This window comes from Pan troglodytes, chromosome 14 (genome assembly GCF_028858775.2).
Source record: "Pan troglodytes isolate AG18354 chromosome 14, NHGRI_mPanTro3-v2.0_pri, whole genome shotgun sequence".
Lineage (NCBI taxonomy): Eukaryota > Metazoa > Chordata > Mammalia > Primates > Hominidae > Pan > Pan troglodytes.
In genome coordinates this window covers 81,848,775-81,857,242 of record NC_072412.2, presented here as the reverse complement: position 1 = coordinate 81,857,242, position 8,468 = coordinate 81,848,775, and positions in this window count along the sequence as shown.

Sequence of the window (8,468 nt, the reverse complement as noted above, 5' to 3'; positions counted from 1 at the left end):
GATATATGTTTTTATCAACCCTACCCTCGATAGGTTTTATCAGACCAAGCCTTTATCAAATCAAACTTCTAAAGATTTGATTTTATCGAGTTGGCCAAAAACACTGAAGGTTTTTGACCAGGGGAGCAAAAAAAATCAGAGCTAAGAAGTGGGAAGTTTCCACTTAATATATATACAATAAGAGAAACAGGATTACCATTCAGAGAACATTTGTGCAGTGGTCCAGGAGAGAAATAATATGGAGTGAACTTGAAGTGTTGGGAGTAAAAAAGGGAAGGACAAGAAGAAACAAACATGGGAGGTATTTCGTGGATAACTCGTGACTGAAATACATGTGGCCCAAGAGTTCAAGCCCAGCCTGGGCAACACAGTGGGACCCATTCTCTACAAAAAAATTTTTTAAAAAGTTAGCTGGGTGTGGTGGCATATGCTTGCTGTCCCAGATACTTGGGAGGCTGAGGTGGGAGGACCACCTGAGCCTGGGAGGTTGAGGCTGCAATGCAGTGAGCCATGATCATGCCACTGCACACCAGCCTGGGTGACAGATTGAGGTTCTGTCTCAAAAAAAAAAAAAAAAAAGTACACGTGGAGCCAACAGATCAGACAGGACTGACTTTGTGAGTCAGCAGAACAATTTCCCAAACATAACCACATCTTCCTAACAAACATCTCCTGAGCATTCACCACACGGAAAGCCTCATAAACTGTGCTGGGTCTGGGTCCACACAGATGAGTAAGACAATATAGACAGTGCATGCGAAGAGTACTGGTAAACTCATAAAAAAGGAAAGCAAGTAAATTTCTATCCTAACAATTCAAACTTAATAACTGCATAAAACTCAGAAAGGTGGTTTCTTTTGGAACCTGTGGTGAGGAGTAGGAGCCAGAGAAAGTAAGGTGAAGGGACAGGGAACATTCAGGAAGCATGGGGTTAAAGGGAACCCTCAGGAAGCATGGTACAGAGAGAGAAGATTAGTTCAGTGATGGGAAATGATTTGGAAGTACATGGAAATATAGAAGGTGCTAGGGATTAAAAGTTTATTTCCCCCTAAAATTCATATGTTGCAGCTTAATCCCCAATGTGATATTTTGAGGTGGGCTTTTGGAAGGTAATCAGGTCATAAGGGTGGAACCCTCATGAGTCTGATCAGTGCCCTTATGAGAAGTAGCACAAGACCTTGCTTTTGCTCTTTGCTCTCTGCCATGTGAGAATGCAACCAGATAACAGCCACCTGCAAACCAGGAAACAAGCCCTCAACAGAGGATGGATCTGCAGACACCTTGATCTTGGGCTTCCCAGCCTCCAAAACAGTGAAAAATAAATGTTGTTGTTTATGCCACACAGTCTATAACAACTTGTCATAGAAGCCCAAGCCGACTTAGATAGGAAGAGAGGACAAAAGGAGGTTTTGCACTTCGTATAATACAGAAAGAGAGATGAGGGGAACAGAATGTTGTAAGTAGGCTGGAGGCAAAAATTGTCAGTATTAAAAAGTAAGTGCCAAGTACACAGAATTTTCTTATTGAATAAGTATGTAGTGGAAGCCAGCTGAAATCCCATTTCACTGGGAATAGCTAATTTAAATGAGAGTCTTTATCTTTCAGTTTCCTCTGCCCAGATGGTGATGTTGAAGGCTTCAGTTACTTCTATGGGAGGAGGAAGGGTATGAGCAGTGAAGTCTCAGGCTTCTTCTTGTAATGTCCACAGGTCTAATTAGGTTTTCAGTATTTATGGTTGATGTGAAAACATGCTTTTATAAGCCTACCTTGTTCGCATTTGAAATACAATTATTTTGGTGGCATTTAAAAATTATTTCAGTGACATTTAAAAACTTTCCCTCAAAGAATAAAGAAAAATCTGATGACCTTGAATTTTATATCCACACCATGAAATATAATGCAGTCATTAAAAAGAATGAATGAGAGGTAAACCATTTGTTTTGGAGTGACTTCCACAAAGAAAAGGTGAGTGGAAAAATAACATAAATAAGTATAATGGTATGATACTGGTTTTTGTGTATAACAAACTACTGCAAAACTTCCTGTACATGTAACTTGCACATATGTAAATTATGATAACATGAGCTTGTAGAAAATATGGAATAACATGTAGTAGATATTCACAAGGATTCCTTTGAGTAGAGGGTTATGTGGATGGAAGGAAGATGAAGTAGTAATGGAATCCAGAGAGAAAGAAAAACAGCCAGCCGCTGTGGCTCACGTCTGTAATCCTAGCACTTCGGGAGGCTGAGGCGGGCAGATCACAAGGTCAGGAGTTCGAGATCAGCCTGGCCAACATGGTGAAACCCTGTCTCTAACTAAAGATACAAAAAATTAGCAGGGTGTGGTGGTTCATGCCTGTAATTCCAGCTACTTGGGAGGCTGAGGCAGGAGAATTGCTTGAACTCAGGAGGCGGGGGTTGCAGTGAGCCAAGATCGTGCCATTGCACTGCAGCCTGGGCAACAAGACGAGACTCCATACCAAAAACAAAACAAAATAACTCTGCACTTTAAAAAATATATGTGCAGTAATTAAATTTATGAATGCATAAATAAGTTTACATTTATCTGAAAGTGCACTTGAAATATAGTTATATAAAAATTGGGGTTTTTTTGAAAGGTTTAAAAGCACAAGCACATTTAATAAGAGTAATATTGAATTTCAGACAAGATAAAGAGAGAGCAAAACTCTGGAGATTATTTTTCAGTTTATTACCCCTTCGGAAACCCATTCTGTTTCTTCTGGTGTTCAAAGTATAATCTCTGGAAACTGAGCTCCCTGAACATGTCAATTTTGTTTCATGTATGAGCTCTTCCTGTGAAATCTCCTTTGCACTTTAGCGCCAATGGATGAAAACTGGCTTTTATTCAACTATCACAGTCATTTTTCAGAGGAGCTGTCATCTCCATCTGACTAGTTCAATCATTATTTACTTTATTCCAGCACTTGAAAGGCAAACCAACTCTAGTTGTGGCTAATTTCCCTACCTAACCACAGAGTTTCCAAGATTTTCTCCAGAACTAAATGTTACACTGAATAGTATTCTAAGCTATACTTATGTGATAGTGTAGAGCCTTCATCAATCTGGTTTTTTTTTCCAACATTTATCAGCAAAGTAGTTAGAAGCATCATACTGCATTAATGAAGAATTTCCCTTGGTCTCTGCTGCCATTGCCATGCTGGGGCCAACCTATGAGAGAGATGTCTGAAGCAGAATCAGGACAGCAGAAATGACAAGCAGCTTACTGGTGAATAAACGAACATGGTGCTTGACAGCTCTGGGGATCGTCTGTATTATGGCTTTGCTCAGGAACTAGAATACATTTTCCTCCATCACTGCATATTTAAATCCTTCTCATTTTCAACGTTCAGTTTAAAGGTTTCTCTTGCAGCAAGGGATTTGGTCATTTGTTTCATATTTGAGATATTCTGTGTGTTTATTATACTGGTAGATATTAGCAAGCTCTTCCTGACTCCTCCCCAGCTAATATTCCTTTACTCTTCTTCCCCTCTTCTGTATTGCAATAGAAACTAGCCTGAATTCTTTTTTGGTGTGTATTACCCTCTAGCTGATATAATAATAAAGTAGCTTGTCTCTACTTTCAGAGTTAACCTCTGAAAGAAGAGGAGTTCCTCCCTATATAATGTGTTACTGCACCAACACATTGCTGATAGCAAGATATGTGATCAATAGTTTGTTGACTGAGTCATTTCTCAGCTGAGATGGAATACTGGGCCACCACCTTCGAGAAAAACTTGGGGATTCCACAGGCAGCTGGATGTGCATTCACAACAATGTCTTCTATCCAAAGATATTTTGATTGGTTCCTCTTCAACTTCAGTAAATTCTAGCAGTGCAGAGACGTGATTGGAAAGAGCCTACTCCTGGCTTCTCATGAAGCAGAAGATTTTGTTCCTTCTGTGTCTTTCCAAATCTAGCAGCATAATCACTGTTGTGTTTTTACAATCTGTTAGTCTTCTAAAAATGAGAACAATGACCTTTGTGTTAATTAGTTGACATAAGAGCCTGCTGGGACTAGAAGAATAAGACTTAATGGGACTTGAGATTATACATTCCAATCATATCTGTGAAGGTAATAACTAATGTTAATGATCACATCAAATAGACATGCATTCATACTAATGTGCTTTTTAATCTCTTTTCTCTTGCTGAGATGTTCTAAGGATTACCTAGCAATACAATAAACATACTAAAGACTGCCCCTCAAAGTCTAGAAACATAGAGAAAAATACTTCATTGTACTTTTAAAAATGAGCAAATTGGTCCGTTGCTTTACATTTAGAGAAACATCACCTCAAAAGGTGTTTAAGAACTGGAGAAAAACATACTAAGAATATTACACAATATAGCCAACATGCTTTAAAAAATAAATGTAGCCCTGGTTTTCCAACTTTTATAGGCCCTTCATATCATGTAGTAGTAAGTGTTTTGAAGAATAAATAAATAGGGAAAGAACAGGGAATTGTAAGGAAAGGAAGAGGTATTATTTTAGATAGCGTATGAGAAGACAAAGCCAATGGAATGTTAATGGTATTTGTAACCCCTCTAGATTGTGCCTGCTTCAGCACCACATGTTCTGATACCTCTAGTACTGCCTGTCTCAAGCAAGGACGGCTCACTCCATCAGGGCTCTCGTCCTAGGTTCCACTGAACCTATCTTCGGCCATAAACTTCTGGAAATTGTATGTGAGATTTTCTGTAACAGTAAGTGGACATTTTTCTTGGGCGTTTAAAAAACTTTAAGAGTAGTAAACTAGATGATGAACTATTTGTTTTATATCCTGTTGTATAGACAAGGGACATGACCAGGCAGCACGCACACAAAGGCTTCTGGAATAACATCCCTGGGAACACTCACAGAGACAACAGCATGTGGTGTCCCACTTAGCCCATTGCACTCTGGAACAGCAGATGGGGATGTTCAGGCTCTGGAAGAAGAACACAGCCCTCAAGTTGCTGGTTTTTAGCTGAATCATTAAAGATGCACCAACACTTCCCCTGGTGTAACCAAGGTCTGTGGCCTAAGCCTTATGGTAATAGTCAAGTGTCCCAGAAAATCCTGGTCTCCAGCCAAACTCTGCTACTGCATTCGTCATTGGTTCGGAGGGGCAAGGAAGGAGAGATCTTCCCTCTAATGTAGTCTGGGAGCTGGGGTCCATGTTTTGTGGTTGCAGCGTTGACAGCAATTCTGGCCTAAGTCACCCCTACTGTGATGGATTTGGAAATTATAGGGAAAGCTGCATGATAAAGTAAGAAAACTCTGGTTCCTTGTTTCTCACTCTAAAGTTTAACACCTAGTTGAGAATAAATAGGCTTTGGATCAAAAATAGTCCAAGAAATCACTTGTGTTACTCCCCACTTCAGGTAACTTTAGTTGCCCTCTTTTCTCTCAGTTTGATGCATTCAAGTATTCCTTGACTTGCAAAGAAGCAACACACTCTGCTCCCTCCACTCCCATAGGCACAGCCCCTAGTGTCATCACCATGGAAGCTGTTTATTATTTATTCATCTGTTTGCTTATGTTTGGTTATTTATATACTGATTTAGTTCATGATGAATTTGTGGTGCCCCAAGGGAAACACACCACTGTTGTAATAAGATCCTGACTTCCTAGCTCCTATGTATTCAGATATGAAGGAAGGGAAGAGGCTGAGGAAAGCCAGAGGGGCTTCTGGGAAATGGCCATGGGGAACAGGATCTCAAGAGACCTGGGTGGCTGTTGTGGTAGTCTGGTAACTCTGCCCCAAACCTCCTAGATTTTGCTCTTCACTTTGTTCTCTGCCTAACATGCTATTTGCAAGAACTCTCTTTTTAAAAAGCATAACTATCTTGAAGGGAGGTTGAAAATTGAATCATTCTTATTTAGGTGTTAATTCATGATGTTTCTCCCAATGCACTGATGGTTAGATAGGGAAAGCAGAGAGAGAGTTTATTTTGGAGTATGGAGCCTTTGGAGTCAGAGTAGATATTGGAAGGGTGGGAAGATTAGATCATCAGCTAGGCTTTGCTCATCTAAACCTCTAAAGAGAGAAACATGGAAGCTGGGAACTAGATGGATAAAAAAAATGGTGATAAGTATCAAGACCAGCCTTACTTATTTCAGAATTACACTTGGGCTGGCACTGCCCCACGACATTTAATGGAACCTTCCTTTTCTTTCTCCCTCTTCATATCTGTTTTCTCCTCTTCTTCCACATCTTCTCCTCCCCTCCTGCTCCTTTTTTCCTTCCCTTCCTGCCTTCTGAAACACTCAACCTCTACTAGATCTCTGGGGAGAACTGTTGATACTATAATCCTGCTACATAATTGATTAAATAAAATCATTAAAGTGTTAGCAAGAGAAGGGGAACTAGAGAGCATCAACTCCTTCAGTTGGAAAATAAGAAAAGTAAAGCTCCAAAAAGGAAAGTCTCAAATTAGCACAAGGTCATTCTGCGACTAGAATCCAGGTTTCCTGACGCCCAACTAATGGTTCTTTCTGCTCCACTTAGAAATCCCTGAGTAAGCCAAAAACTACATACCACACATGATATTATTTTACTCATGAAGCAAACCACTTAAATGCCTTATTTGTGTCAACATTGTGCTGAAACCTGGAAATTAAAGCGGGAAAGAATTTAATTTTAAAAGCACTTTATAGTCCTTTGTTTATATTCCTTAAAATTACAGAGTTGATTGTAGATTATCCATTTTACAGCTGTAGAAACAAAAACAAGTCAAAGACATTTCACAGATGACCCAAAATACAATTTGAATTTAGATGATCTGGATTTATTTGTCTATTTGAATTTGCTGATTCTTCATTCTCCTTAAATTTCAATATGAACCAATCACAGTTGTGAACATGAAAATGTTAGAGGGAGGCAGTAATACTAAATGGAAAAGCCTATTATGTACTGCTGATTCTTGGAAATCATATGGTTCGACTTAACAGTTTCATCTTTCCATCTTAAAGGAGCTCTATGGAAATAAATGGCTGTACATTGAATGACTGAGGACAGGCTGAGTGGCGCAAATATGGAACAGGGGCTTCCAAGGCTGCAACAGCCCTGGGTGCCTGGTGTATAAAGCAGAATAGCCAGCATTAGTAATAGTCACAATACAGTATTTATTCAGCTTCATCCCCATTTGTACTACATCCTCCTTGCAGCTGCAATTTCTCCCAAATGTTTCCAGGAATGGGATGTTGGATTGATTGACTAGACACAGTGATATAGTTTGAATGTTTGTCCCCTCCAAATCTCATGTTGAAATGTAATCCCCAGTGTTGGAGGTGGGACCTGGTGGGAAGTGTTTGGGCCAAGAGGATCCCTCATGAATGGCTTAGCGCCACCCCCTCAATAATCAGTGAGTTCCCGCTCAGTGACTTTACACAAGATCTGGTTGTTAAAAAAGTGTTTCACCTACCCCTTCTCTCTCTTGCTGTCACTCTCGTCATGTGACATGCCTGCTCTCCCTTTGCCTTCCACCATGATTGGGAGCTTCCTGAGACCCTCACCAGAAGCTAAGTAGATGCTGGCCCCATGCTTCCTTTACAACCTACAGAAACATGAGCCAATTAAACCTATTTTCTTTCTAAATTACAGAGTTTCATGCATAGTGACACAAAAATGGATTAATACATACAGCTAGGGTTTTTTTATAAGCCTCTGACAAGTCCTCCTGGTTAGTATGTATGCTGGCCTTATTTTCTCTTATCTGCCCAGCTCAGTGTAGTAAAGCTGTTGAAGGCAAAATTTAACAGCTATTTAGATAACACATGCCTGGCAGGGTGGAGCCCAGGCTGCCAGGGTTCAGTTTGCTATTCAGAGTACTACCAATGGTACCCAACAGTGACTAACGCACTCCACCACCAAGACCTATGGGATGAAAATTATTATCTTTGTTTTCAAACTGGAGAGACTGGGCTCAGAAAATTTAAGTAACTTTACTAAAGTCACACAACTAGTAAATGGCAGGGTAATTTAAGGAACTTTACTAAAGTCACACAACTAGTAAATGGCAGGGTGGCATTTGAAACCAGCCAGTTAATTCTAGAGGCTGCCTTCTTAACATCACACCAAATGTCTGGGTTGAGGAGGCAATTGGACACCAACACATGTCTGGAGTCAGTCATGGAGTAAGGCCAGCTGGTTCTCTGGAGAAGGGCTGCTAGTGCTGAGGCATTAGAATAGCTGTGAATATGTGTAAACCTGGCTGGCTTAGCATGAAATTTTTTGACTGAGTGAAGCACTAGGAAATAGAATTATCTCTACAGATAAACAGCTAAGACAGAGAAAACTTCCCATAATATGTAAGTTGGGGGCAAGAGGAGATGATTTGGCTTTAGCTATATTGAATTGGCAAGAAAACATGGCTTGGTTTCAACAGACACTTCTTCATTCTAGATAGAAGGATTTAAAAGAACTCCATATAAGAGACCCCAGTTCAGTTTGGCATGGTGTG